This window comes from Mus musculus, chromosome 17 (genome assembly GCF_000001635.26).
Source record: "Mus musculus strain C57BL/6J chromosome 17, GRCm38.p6 C57BL/6J".
Lineage (NCBI taxonomy): Eukaryota > Metazoa > Chordata > Mammalia > Rodentia > Muridae > Mus > Mus musculus.
In genome coordinates, this window is record NC_000083.6 from 76,539,205 (window position 1) to 76,554,637 (window position 15,433).

A 15,433-nucleotide genomic window follows, 5' to 3' on the forward strand; every position below is an offset into this window, starting at 1 on the left:
CTCCATATGCAGTCGAAATAAATCTTTCCCTGTGCCTCTTCCATGCAGTATAAGATGAAGTAATATTTGCCTTCCAAAAATAATTACCTCATGTGCTTGAAGTAAGTAATTCTATTCCATTGACTTATGTGCTTTTAAAAAACTTTTCTGACTTCCAATTAAATTCCAAACCAGGGAAGAGAACTAAAACATGCGGTATTAACACAGATAGGAAGGAAGACTCCTCCTGACCGTGCTCGCTGCACTACTTCTAACCTGGAGAGAATTCACTCAGTGGTAGGTCTGACCTGGAACCTCTTAGGCTTACAAGACTTGAATGAGTGATACTTTCTTTGGATTTTTGTAAAGACAGTTACCATATATGTACATATTAAATATAAAATTCCAGAGTTTTACACTGAGACAACCTAAATATTTCAAAGGAAAGGACCCTGTCCTTTTTTCAGTTGTGACGTCTTCCAGATAAGAACTATGTACTTGAAACAAAGGGCCTCACCAATGGAACTAGCTATGCCCTTAGCAAATAGCCAAGAGTGCCCAATTCTAGTTGTAAACATTTGAAACTATGACAACATATTGTTTTCTGAAAAAATGTATTCATATCTATTGTGGAATTAGTGTAGCTAACCTGTCAGTAGTTGGAAATACCTGTGGGCCACCATCTAAGCAGAAAACAGGACCTAGCAACTAAGATTCAATCACACACTACAGAAGCTTGGGCTGGCTCACAGGGGTATGTGAATCTTTTAGTGCTGAAGAACTGTAGGAGCTTCCTGACTCCTGTCATTATGCTCCCTATTGTGTTCATGTAAAGTTGACATTAGTTCTAAGCATTAACATTGAATTGTGTTTGTAAAGTGACTTAAATTTTACAAAAATATTGGGATATAACCTTGAAAAAGAGGAGAAATAAACCAAACGTGAACATATAAATTGGTATGCCATTTAACATTATTGTTTTTCTCTTGGAAAATTAAGTGTTCACTCTAAGGTATTCAAGAATCGAACACTTAATTTTCTGTCAGAAAATCACTGAAAATGTTGGGTGTAAGGGAAATGTTAGGTGAGGACAGAAATTTTCCAGGTGTTGTTACTAATGACACAGGGGTGCTGTTCTTGCTTGATTTTCTCCTTTGAACACTTGGCAGAGAAATTAATGAACACATACATATAATATATGAAAATCAGGAGTTGGGTTCAAAGTTATCCATGGAGGATGCAGAAAACAATCTTGGTCTATTGTCTCTAAGTGAAATAGTTCAAGTGGTACTCTCCTAGAAAAGATGCAAAGATACTTGCTGCAGAAGCTCACATGGTCAGTGCATCCCCTAGGTTCAGAAAAAAAAAAAGAGACATTACATGACCCTCCTTGTCCTTCATATTATTTTTGAATCTATAATGAGTTATATATAAAGTTTGTTATTTAATGAGTTCACAGAAATAAACTTTATCATTAAATATAACATGATTAAATGTCGATAGCCAAACTGTCTTGGAGGATCCAAGCTTTCATGATAAAAAACAGTAGAGCAACATGATGTTTAAGGAAATGAAGCGTACTACAGAGAAATGACTTGAAAAAGACCCTGACGCTCATGGAAATTCTGTCAAAATATATCTTAAAATTTCGTGTTTATTGTGATTAAAAACATTCCAATTACAAAGACTATAAGGCCTGGAGAGATGCTCAGCAGCTCAGATAACTCTTCTGTCTCCCAGAACTAGAGTTTGGTTTCCAGCACCAGTCAGGAAGCTCCCAACTCTAACGCCAGGCCCAAGAGATCTGATAACTTCTGAATTTATTAGATATATACACACATACGGAGACAGTTAATAGAAAAAAATAAATCCATAAAAGCTGTTAATCCTGTTTGCATACCTTTTCTTAACTTTCTTTAAAAATATTTTTACATTTTGTAACTATGACTGTCAACAAAGATGCAATGGAATCAAAGAAAGGCCATATTGACTATGTGCTCCTGAATTGCCTTCTATTTTTTATATACTTCATTCATGTTCATTTATATGGCTACATTAAATTATATAATTGCTATTATATTCTCAAATAAGTACTTATTATTACAGAACTGGTTAATTTGTTTGTGGGAAATTCTTGCTTTGTGTATTGTACGCTGTGCAACTCCGCTAATAACAACCTCTTATGCACAAAAGAGTAACCAAAATTGAAACATGGAGGAGGTAGTTCCTTACAGCTTTCTCTACTCTCATATGACAAAAACAAATGACCCAGAAGACTCAGTAATGAATCTAGCAGAATTTAGTTCATTTAATTGCATATTTCTTATGCATTTTGCAAAATAGAACCATTTGAGCCTGGAGAAGAAACCTCTCTGGGGGTGTAAATTTCCTCTTACATGATGTTACTTACTTTGTATCCTGTTTTGTTTAGAAACAGGTGAGTATTCTTCTCTAAAGTTTATTTGACACCCCCAATTCCATCTATCTATCTATCTATCTATCTATCTATCTATCTATCTATCATACCATATATATGGTATATATATGGTATTGGGGGGGCAAATATACTTTAGAGAGGAATACTCACCTATTTCTAAACAACTCCTCTTACATATTCAAATATTCCAGGTATCTATTGTATCTCCTAGCTTTAGCCTCATGAGATCAGTGGTAAATTTGCCTTTTATTTTATGTATGAGAGTCAATCCCTTGCCTACTGAAACTATGAACAGAGTTAGAGCATTAATTAGAACACCCACTATAAAACCAGGCAGTGGTGGCGCACGTCTTTAATCCCAGCACTTGAGAGGTAGAGGCAGGTGTATTTCTTAGTTCGAGGCCAGGCTGTTCTACAGAGTGAGTTCCAGGACCGCCGGGCTATACAGAGAAGCCCTGTCTCAAACAAACAAACAAACAAACAAACAAAGATCATCTACTGTATATGACAGAGATCACCTGTAGTACTTGGTATATGCCACTAGCTGTGTACTCAAACAAGACATTGAATGGCTTATTGATGTCTCTCTTATGAATACTTGGAATTTGATGCTCATCATAAACTGGAAGCTTTATAGAAGCTGAGAGGAATTCAAACATATTTTTAAAGTTCAAATTCTGATTCTTAGTCCATTTAACCCTAGTATTGTTATTGACAATCTTTATATCACACACATTTCTATTACTTTTTGTTCTCTTAGCTCTACATAAGAGTGTTTCTTCTCTTGAGTTCAATACCTTGTTGCTTCAGAATAACTTGAACTATATCTTTATCCCATGACTTCTCAATAAGTGGCAAGTTTGTCTCTTATTTTTAAACTATAAACTAATCACTTAGACCTATTTCTTAGCTAAAGACTAAGCTATTAGTTGTAGTCTATAGGACCTAGTTCTGATCCAACCACACAAAATGAAAAATTATATAAATATACACACACACCACACACACACACACACATATAATCAACTTCATATATGCACCTGAACACATGCATAGATTTTTCTTGGGCATATGTTGAATGACTCATTAAAGCAGAGAAGTAGCAGGGCCTTGAGGATATCAGAAAATTGGAGCATGCTGATGGAGGGCCTCAGACTTTGTCTTGAGGTGCTACACTTAATTTAGTTCCCATTATTGTTCTTGTCTAAAAAGAACTGCAGGGACAAAAATGGAGAAAAGCCTGAGGAAAAGGAGTTCCAGTGACAGGTCCAAATTGGGATCCAGCTTAAAGGGAGACCCCCAAAGCCTGACTCTATTACTGATGCTATGGAGTGCTTACAAATGGGCCTATCATGACTTCCCTCCAAAAGGCCCAACAAGCAGTTGAAAGATATTTACACCCAAACAATGGACAGAATCTGGTAAGTCCTGTGGTTGAATTAGGGAAAAGCTGGCTGGAAGAAGCTAAGGAGGGGGACCCTATAGGAAGATCAGAAGTCTCAACTAGTCTGGACTCCCAAGATCACTCAGACACTGAGCCACCAACCAGACAGCATACATAAGCTGATATGAGGCCCCCAACCCATAAACAACAGAGGACTTCTGGGTCTGGACTCAGTCAGAGAAGATGTACCTAACCCTTAAAAGACTTGAGGCCCCAGGGATTGGGGAGTTCTTGTGGAGTAGGGGTGGGGGTATGTGGACATACTTTTGCAGATGCTGGGGAGGAGGTATGGTATGTGGAACAGTCAGAGGGTGGACTTGGAGGAGGATAAAGTCTGGACTGTAAAAAAACATTCAGTAATAATAATAATAATAATAATAATAATAATAATAAACAATAAAAATGTCAAGTATAATAATGTCTTTATCCCAGCCTTCATTCTAATGCAAAATCAGTTGCAAATATCATTGCAAAACATCAGTTGCAATAAGTTGTAATGAAGGACAAATGCAGGCATAATCATTTTTTTTATGGCTTTTGTTACCACTGGTTTTAAGTGATGCATTTAATCTGTAATGTAACCTTACCATTCATCCTGAGATTCATTGTAATGTTTTTTTTTTTTATGGGAAAATCCACATAGAATTTAAAACTATTAACTTATACATTGTGATGATTAGATTTATTGATGCAACCACAACTTAATAAATTTTAGACAATTTATAATAAGTGATTTAAAGGAGAAACATAAAGCCACTAAAAGGTTAGAGAAGAGAACAGAAGCCAATAATGATCAGACATTTAAAAAAAATACCTAATTCGCAGAAGACAGCTTTGAGGTTGGTTTTATTTTTCTTATTTTGTGCATGAGCTGCCTGGGGATTATATGGTATTAATTTCTTACAGGCAATAATATTTAGATCCTGGTCTTGTCAAGAACTAAATTGTTCTTTCCTTTAATTGAAAAATTTACAAATCCAAAGAAATGCATACTCAAGATTTAAAAATAATAATAATTCAATATACCAATGAGCTTTTAATAAAACCCAAAGCCCCTCTGTCCTACACAGTTCAGAAACCCTGAAGCAGCCATGTGGCAACATCATTTTTGTGGTTAGCTCCATTTCTCAATATCTACATAGCAGTTCTAAGATTTAGTAGTTAATCCTACAGTAGGTAATTAAAAAATAGTCAATAATTCAGAAGATTGCTAAATAAAAGTGAAGCACTTTAGCATTCAAACCCTTAAGGAAACAATATCTTAGAAGGAGCAATACAGCTCTCTGATCATCATACATAGCTAGTGTAATGAACAAAGATAAGTAATGGGGGAACTGCAAATTTACTTGTGAGGTCCTGTTTTCAAGGATTAGCCTAGATTCAAGAAGGTAACACTCATCCCCAGTGTTGTATGGAGTGAACATCAGCAAACCAACAATGTGGGGCACTCAGGAGCATCTTGTCAAACAGAAATTATGCCACGGGCACCCCCTCCATACACATTGCTCCACTACAGAGCATCTTAGTGGTGCACCTGCCTTACAGTGTAGGGCTATGTGCAGGGATGTTTCCTGTGACATAATTCAATGGAGAAAGAATTTCATAACAATTTTCATTCCTAAAACCCACTCTCCTATATTCTTTGGCTCTCACATTATTTTGCTGCTTGTCTTATTTTGATTTAAAATGTTCCAAAACAATGTTGGACAGAAATATATTTCCTTCTCATGGGATTACTATTTTCAGTGGTGCTATCTCTACCATTCAGGTTTTCTATATTCTCTCTTCCAGACAGAAGAAATAGCTGCACTTTCATTGCAAAATATGGTTATTTTCTGTAAATGCATTCTTACATATTTTTCTCATTTCTTTATTCTTCTCTCTTACAATACATCCGAACTAAAGCATTCCTTCCTTCCATTCCTTACTTCCATTCATTCAAGTGCCACCTCTATTGCCCCATCTACCCTGGATGCACTGTTTCTCCATTTCCCTTCAGAAAGGAGAAGATTCCTACCAATATCAGCTGAACATGGCCTGAACACATGCAACAAGACTAGGTACAAACCCTCATATCACATCTGGGCATGGCAACTAAGTCAATAGTAAGGAAATGATCCCAAGAGCAGGCAAGAAAGAGTTAAGAAACATCCCCATTCCAACTGTTTTGAGTCCCACATAAAAACTCCAAGCCAGACAAAAAAATCAAAGTATGTCTGCAGAGGACCTAGGACAGGCTCATACGGGTTCAGTGTTTGCTGCTTTAGTCTCTGTGAGCCCCTGTGACCCCTGGTTAGTTGATTCTGTGGACTGGGTTATAGTGTCTTCAATACCTCTGGGTCCTACAATCCTTCTTCCCCCACTTCTATAGAGTTTCCGGAGCTCTGCCTAATGTTTGGCTGCGAGTTTCTATATCTGTTCCCATCAGCTTCTGATGACTCACATATATTAATCAGTATTCATTTAGACTGCTCTTGTCTTAAAACCCCCTATCTCAAAATTTTCAAAATTGACACAACTCATACATGGTCATTTGTATTGATAGTGGAATACCTCAACTTCATTAATGTAAAAGATTTCTTGTTTTAGCTGTCTTTTTTAGTTTACTTTCCTGATCTTTCTCACATTTCTCTGCTCCTCTCCTATTCTTCTGACTCAAATTCCTCCCTCTATCTCCCTGCAGGGAAGTCTGGTGCTCTGCCAACAGCTTTAACTGAATCACAGGCCTCTTATGAAGTACTATTCTAACCTAAGTCACCTCAGCTGCCAGGGATTTCTCTACTCGGATTCTCCAACTGCCCCGGCTCTGAACAAGAGCAGAAGTGATGCCCAAACTAGTTAGAACAGAATTAAGAGGATGCACAACCCAACAGCGACTCTAGCATCCAGACAGATTTTGAAGAAATCTATATACAAACTGGACTAAACGCATATCCTCGAACTACTGTTGCAAATGCAAATATATCATATTTCAAACTTTCATTTTTTCCTTCACCAAATGCATTTGTGCATTTGTTTGCTCATCTAAGCCTGTCTGCATTTCAGTCTAGAAGGAAGGGATGGACTTGAAGACTGCAGGAACAGTGAGAAGCAGGTTAGCTTCAGGATCAAATTGGTCGATATCATTAGCCTGAGACAGGTCTTATCTCTGTTACATAGGAAGGAGAGGAAGAATTTAAAGTAAAGGAAAAAAAGGTATATAAACAGAATTTTATTTCTCAAGTCAGGATAATAATTAGGCTCACTAATCCCACAGGGCTTTGGTCTTTGTTGTTGTTGTTGTTGCTTTTTTTTTAAATTTCTTTTCTTTCCTTTCTTTCTTTCTTTCTTTCTTTCTTTCTTTCTTTCTTTCTTTCTTTCTTTCTTCTTTCTTTCTTTCTTTCTTTCGTTCTTTCTTTCGTTCTTTCTTTCGTTCTTTTTTTTTTTCAAAACTCAAAGGACTTGAACCCTGGGATAGTATGCCTTATTCCTCTTATCCTGAAGAAAAGTGAAATAAGCCCTTTCACTTGATTGTATGTCTCAGCAGGAGGTATGTTCTCTATCAAGTCTACTTGTATTGCTAAAACAATATATCAGAGATGGAGTAATTGTAAATACTACAAATAGTTCTGGAGGCCCAGGGGTCCCAAGTCACCAGTAGATTTAGTGACTACTGAGGGCTTTCTTTCTCATGGACAGCATGCATCTGATGCATCTTCAATGGATAAAAGGTCAGTGATGTGCCTTCCATAGTTCTGAAAGTGGAGGATAGAAATAGAAAAAAAAGTGGGGGGGGGGGCGTTGCCCTCAACCTTCCAATGGCACTAAGTCCTCCTAAGAGATTTCCAAAAAAGGCCTAGTCAATTTTTTAAGTAATTTAACTATTTTATATTTTGCTTGTTTTAAAGTAATTTATTATTTTGATTGGTTATTTTATTTATATGCATTTCAAATGTTATCCACATTCCTGGTTTCCCCTCTACAAACACCCTATACCTTCCCGCTGCTTCTATGAGGGTACTCCCCCACCTACCTACCCCTGCCTCACCACCCTAGCAATCCCCTCCACTGGAACACCAAGCCTTCACAGGACCAAAGGCCTTTCCTCCCATTGATGTCTGACAAGGCCATCCTCTGATACATATGCAGCTGGAGCCATGGCTTTCTCCATGTATACTCTTTGATTGGTGGCTTAGTCCCCAGGAACCCTGGCAGCTCTGGAAATACTGTCCTGTTGAAACTGTTCTTCTTATGGGGTTGAAAACTGTTCCGCTCCTTCATTAATTCTGCTAACTACTCCATTGGGGTCCCCATGCTAAGTCCCATCATTGGCTACAAGCGTCCACATCTGTATTGATCAGGGCCTGGCAGAGCCTCTCAGGAGACAGCTATATCAGGCAAGCACTTCTTGCCATCAGCAATGGGTTTGGTGTCTGCATATGGAATGGGTCTCTGGATGGCTTTTCCTTCAGTCTATGCTCCACTCTTTGTCTCTGTATTTCCTTTAGACAGGAGGAATTCTGGGTTAATATTTTTGAAATGTGTGGGTGGCCCTATCCTTCAACCAGGGCCTGTGCCTAGCCTCTAGATATGGTCTCACCCCTTCTCTCTCCCCTCTATTGGGTATTTCAGCTAATTCCATGACTGTTTGGTCCTGGGAGCCTCTTGCGTTTCTGGCATCTGGGACTTTCTGGTGACTACCCCCAGTTTCCCATCTTCCACTGCTACACACCTCTGTTCAATTCCTGACCCTCTTTACATCTCCCGGATTTCCTCCCCCTTTCCCTTTCACTTTTCCTTCCCTCTCAAGTCTCTCCCTCCCTCTCCCTCCTGTGTTTATTTTGTTCCCCCTTGTAAGTAGGACTGAAGCATCCACACTTTAGTCTTACTTCTTGAGTTTCATATGGTCTGTGAGTTGTATTGTGCATATTCCAAGCTTTTTTTCCTAATATTCACTTATCAGTGAGTACATACCATGTGTGTTCTTTTGTGACTGGGTTACCCCACTCAGCATACTTTCTAGTTCCATGCATTTACCTGCAAATTTCATGAAGTCATTGTTTTTAATAGCATCAGTCAGAATTGCTATGAACAATAACTCAGGTGACAACAGATGCTGGTGAGGGTATGGAGAAAGTGTAACATTCCTCCATTGCTGGTGGAATTGAAAGCTTGTACAACTACTCTGGAAATCAGTTTAGTGGTTGCTCAGGAAATTGGACAGTAATACCTGAGAATCTGGCTATACCACTCCTGGACATATACCCAAAAGATGCTCCAACATATAACAAGGATACATGTTCTTCTATGTTCATAGCAGCCTTACTTATGATAGCCAGAAGCTGGAAAGAACCCAGATGCCTCTCAAGAGAGGAATAGATACAGAAAATGTGGTACATTTGTTCAATGGAACTCAGGTATTAAAAACAATGACTTCATGAAATTCTCAGACAAATGGAATATCCTGAGTGAGGTAACCCAGTCACAAAAGAACACACATGGTAGACTTAGTCAATTTTGATATCACTGTTATGGAAATTAAATGTAAACACTTTTATAAAAATTTTTTAAACAATATTTCACTCTAATTATAAAAGTACATATTTTGGTGTTATTATATAGAGGATCCATAAATAAGTCTTCATGTATATTACCAAACTTTTTGACAAGATATCAGAAGCACTCATTGGAAAAATACACATAGTTTCAACAAATGTCGTCAGGCAGACTGCAAATATTCTTATTTAAAAGTAATATTATATATTTGCCTTCATTAGATACAAAAGGTCACCCAGAAGCTGAAATGCAAGTCGTAGATAGATAAAATGGTGCAGCTATGATAGAAAACATTGCTTTATTCACTCAAAAATTAATTCTACAAGGTCATAGAAAGGTGACATAAGCCATTTTGACCTACAGAATTAAAGGTAGTAATGCTTAATTAACCAAATTCAAAGAAATGAAAGCAAAATTTGAACAGTGGTTAGAATCCTGTGCATATCAGCATTAGCCACAACAGGCAAAATGTGGACACAATCCTGTGTTTATAATTGGAGTACTGTTAACATCAGAAAGTTACATAAGAGTGTGCATATTCTCAGTGGCACAGAAATGTTCCTCAAGTGGTCTATATGGTGGATTTTGTAAATGATGTTTATTACATTAACCTAGACAATTAGAATAAAATAGCATTACAAGGATAGACACTTGGACCTATTCATACAATCATTTACAAATATTGCTCAGAATTTTCATGACTTCAGAAATATCAGGTACTTTCCCTACTCCATCTCTTTTTTATTTGTTTGTTTTGTTTTGTTTGGTTTTGTTTGGTGTGGTTTGATTTGGTTTTTCAAGACAGGGTTTGTCTGTGTAGCCTGGCTGTCCTGGAACTCACTCTGTAGACCAGGCTGGCCTCGAACTCAGAAATCCAACTGCCTCTGCCCCCCAAGTGCTGGGATTAAAGGCATGTGCCACCACTGCTCAGCCTTGCTCTGTCTCTTAATCAAAGGTGAATAGAAAGAAATAAAATAGTGAGTTAGCACACACATGCCATTCCTTATTTAACCCAGTAATTCCAGTCTGTAGTCATAGTTTTAATAGCATTCCATTTTATTCAGATTAGACAGACCAGTGTAAATATTCAACAACAGGATTACTTTACATAAAATCATTTTATATTATGCTCAGTTTTACCCCTCCCTTTTTTCTCCCACACATATCCCTCTGTCCCTCTGCCTCCTGTGATTCTTTTGTTGTTCCTTCTAAATGGGTTCGAAGCATTCTCACTTGAGCCTTCCTTCTTGTTAAATTTCTTACAGTCTGTGCATTGCATCCTGAGTATTCTGTACTTTTTGGCTAATATCCACTTATCAGTGAGGACATACTATTTATGTCTTTTTGGGTCTGGGTTACCTCATTCAGTTTGATGTTTTCTAGTCCCACCCATTTGCCTGAAAAATTTATGATGTCTTTCTTTTTAATAGCTAAATAGTATTCCATTGTGTAAATGAACCACATGTTCTGGATCCATTCTTCAGTTGAGCAATATCTGGGCTGTTTCCAGCTTCTAGCTATTATGAGTAAGGCGGCTATGAACATAGAGGAGCATGTGTCCCTGTGATACAGTAGAGCATATTTTTAGTATATGCCCAGGAGTAGAATAGTTGGATCTTCAGGTAGAACTATTTCCAATTTTCTGAGGAACTGCCAAATTGATTTCCAGAGTGGTTTTTACCAGTTTGCAATCCCATAATATATAATATAGTACATAATATATAATATAATGTATATATCATACTATATAATTTTATATATTCCTCGACACAGACACTATCTCTCCTTTTCTATCATCTCCATATGGAGGGAGGGAGGGAGAGAGAGAGAGAGAGAGAGAGAGAGAGAGAGAGAGAGAGAGAGTATTCAGAAATTATTTTCAAGTGTGGATGCATGCAATCAATTTTCAGTCTTTTAGCCTTTGGGAATAATTGAGATAAGAGATAAAGTTGGGTTTTTTTTTTTCAAATTATGCTATTATAATGTATTATGCATGCTATGAATAATTATATATGAAAGTAAAGGGTGCCACAAAGGATCTGTTTGGGGAACTAAGAGTGGTCAGCATGGTGGATAGGCAAGAACCCATGAGCTAAGATTTTAGGATGACTAGAAAATATATTGGAACAAGAAGACTGCACTTCAGGATAAAGAATGCTGCAGGCGAAGGCGATGATGCAATATGGGCATTTCTATCTATTTTACAGAAGTCTATAGGCAAAGCTGTGGATGCAAATTCTTCTCACCTTTTAGATGCTTACCGAAGAATGTTTGCTCATTAAGACCCAATTAAGATTTTTGCTGATGCCAGTTTAGGAGCTTAATCCAGTGGGTCAGTGGATCATGCCGCTAGATGGAAAACCTGGTGAGACAGAGAAGATTCAGAAATTCCAGCAATTCACATAATTGAGAATGGTCAGGTCTAACTCTACTCCCAAACTGGTTCCTGTCCTGGATCAAGTGACTCTGACACCCCATGGAGAGGATTGTGACAATCGGTCATAGAGGGACAACACATTAAGTCCTTCCACAATTAAGTCCTTCCACGTACAGATGAGGCATTTCTAACATCTCAGACCAAGCCAATAGAAAGTTTCTGCCTCTACATCTCACCCAACCCCAAAAGGCTTTTAAGATCCTATCCACAAGGAATAAAGTGCATGAGTTATTTCACCAAAGATCCTCTAAGGGTCCCTGTTTTATCAAGCTGTAAAGCTCCAGGAAAAATACTCTCTTCCAAAGCTTTTGGTGCTGGAAGTTGCTTAAGGCTGCAGCAGCCACCTTCCTGCTCAGAGGCTCAACCTTGGCTCCTAGGTACCCACTGCAGCCACCACCTGACCCCACATCTGGGGCAACCATGGCTGAGGTAGAGGCGTCTTTGGCCCTTCAAGCCACGCCAAAGGTCTGCAGATCTCTGCAGACAGCGCCCAGTAAGCAGACTGGCAAGTCCTTTACAGATGAAGCCCTCTGAGTTTCTTTTGTCCACAGAACTGTAGAGTACTCCACATAGGCATCAGCCTGCAGTTTAATTAAGAAAGAGGTAACTGTAAGAAATAGTTATAGAAAGAAAAGAAGAAGGAGAAAGAGAAGGAGAAGAAAAAACAAAATAAGGTAATTTGCAAATCTTTAACTCTTTAACTCTCTTGAGCCATGCCTGGGTTACCCACTTTTGCGGTTGGTGATGAACATCGTGTCTCCCGCGTGAAGAATGCATGAATTGACTCAATTGTAGGGAGTATAGGAGAAGGAAATGACCATCACTCAAATATATAAAGAAAAATCACAATGTTATTAAATCATTAAAAGAGTCAGTAGCAGTAATGTGTAGTCGCGGATTGTAATATTTAAAGGCACAAGGAGCTTGCAGTTTCTGCTAGATTCCTTGTAGCTATTTTCCAGCATACCAATAAGAAAGATGGATGGCAAAGGAACTGCCTTGTCAGAGCTATGGAGTGAGTCAGGCATGCAGGGGACATCAACTCCTGCTTTAGGAAACGAGCAAAATGTTTCTTCCTGTGTAGATTCTTCTCTTCCATAAAATACACCTTCCCACCTGACTCTGTGGGAAATATAACTAAATCTGCTAACCTCAGCTCACAGGTAAGAGCCACTGTGGATATGGGACCAGCACAAGATAAGGTGTTTATCCTGGAAATGGTTTGGGAAACTGTTCTCAAAAGCATGTCATGTCACATTGATACTGAGTAAGTGAAAGGGTATAAATCCTGGTCCAAACTAGGTGGAAGACCAATATTAGTGCCAATGTGAGATTATTACACTACAGTAGATTAATCATAGGAATTTATCTTTTTAAAACTCATTTTGTTACACTTTGTTAAGTCAGTTTTGCATTTTCCTGAATAAAAATTCTGTCAATTTAACTTTTGAGTCTTGTGTTGACTGACAATCACAACAGAGAACATGTTACCTTTGTGTTTTAGGGCCATGATATTTTGTTAGGTTTATTTTTGTCGAAATATATATCCAAAGAAAAAAAGATATTTTCTATCAAATTCTGATTCTATGATAAACAACTCCTGGGTGTTGAATTTCTAAATCAGTGTTTGTCAGAATACAGTAATGTTTGAACTTTCATGGGGAAAGGGAGGGAAGGGGTACTGCTTTCTGGAAGGTGATTTGTGATTGAGTTGACCAATGGTTTGGGTCTGACACTCCAAAAATATATACCAGCTTACAGTGTGTGTGGTAGAGGGACTGCTATATTTTATTTTCTCCAATGCTAAATGTTGAAAGTTTTATAGACTCCAATGTCAGCATTCTCCATAACTGACATCCTAAAAATCCCATACTCAGACTAGGATGGGGCATGAACCCCGGGTATTCTACAAGGGACACTTTTACATGGTGATGGATGGCATTTGTGGTTTCTTCCCTTTGTTTATTTAGACAGTACAGCAACTTGGTAATGCTTTATAAGTAGTGAAAAGGCTTTCCCATACAGTAAATCTTCTGGTGTTTTTATTTTTATACTCTCACTCTCTAGAACTGAAAAAACTATTCTTTATAATTAACAGTTTCAGCCAAATTGTTATAGAAGTGTAGGTGGGCTTAGAAATTAGGTACAAATCTTATATCTTGACTAATTGACATTTCTTTAGATAGTTGTTATATGATATGCCTTAAAAATAATTTATTTAGTTATAATCGTTGTCTTTATCATTATTTTTTAATGATCTTAAAAGTTTTAGAGGGATTAGAGAACACTGGAGAACAAATTCAAGAATATTAAGAAAACACTTGATTTTATACAATATTTTTCTGGACAAATTCTTGTTTGCTTTGAATAAGTGGAGAAGGATCAACATTAAACTGGTTTGTAAAGGAATCTGCTGAGGCTTCTCGTTGTCCCTGGTATTTTCAGGGTCACAGATAGCACTGTTAGGCCAGCGAGTGTAAAACTTTTTCTATCCAGGACCATAGAGGGGATCAAGAATATATAAATATGAAACATGGTGATGGTGTAGAAATAAATTAAAAGATATATTTCTGGAACTTATAGATAACCAATCAGTGATATTACATATTTTAATACACTTAATTGAAAGTTCTATCTCACTGGAGAAGTCACTGTGAGAACAAAAACTGCTCATGGCTTCATGGGCTTGAAGGAGTTCTTTGTTGTACATACTTTACAAATGACCGAGCACATAGTGGCAGCAGAAACCCTGGTTGTTCTTACAGCTATGGCGATTTCTTACTTTGGATTAATTTATGATCTTGTCATGTAGAAGTGAGAACCCTACTTTTAAGGTTTATGCTTGTGGGCAGGGTTAGGCTAATCCTTTATTTCTCTGCCTCTCGATTTTTCTGGAAGTGGAGGAACTAGGTGATCTGGGTGGTTGGACGTGGTGATCTGGGTGTTCTCATAATGGACTGATTTACATACAGAAGCCACATGCGACTACGGGGGTTCTCTTAGCCTTGTAATTGTCAATATCTGAGAGTCATGAGCCCAAGTTCTACAGTTAGTGGCTTACCCAGCAACCTGCAATCAGTACAAAAGTAGTCACCTTTGTGGGAGGCAGAAATGAGCTCCAGATCCAATTCCCTTGTGACAATAACAATATCATAAAAGGCTTGAGTGTAGCTTGCTGAGAGTGTTATAAGCTGCGGCAAACATTTTAACCATGTTTTTAGAGATTTCCATTACCTAAAATGACATCCTGTATCACTGGTGTCAGCATAGCCTGTCAACAAGTAACACAGACCCACCTCCATCTCCCACACGAGCTATACTAGTCACTCAGGCAATTTTCTCTTCTGATGAGGCTTATTTTGAGTTACAGAGTTCCCGTGTCCTACTCCACAGCTACACAAATCTCCCCCTCAATCAGAGCTGACAGGTTCGGGTGGCACATATGCTGGCTCCTGTTAGAGCGAAAGCTTTCAGTTTGATGAGCTTGGAGTGTTGGAATAGCATTTAAAAAGAAAATAAATAAAAAATACAGTTGTAATATTTATAAATATCATGCTTGCAGATTAATGCATCATCTTCTATCAATGCCTTGGCCGAAAAT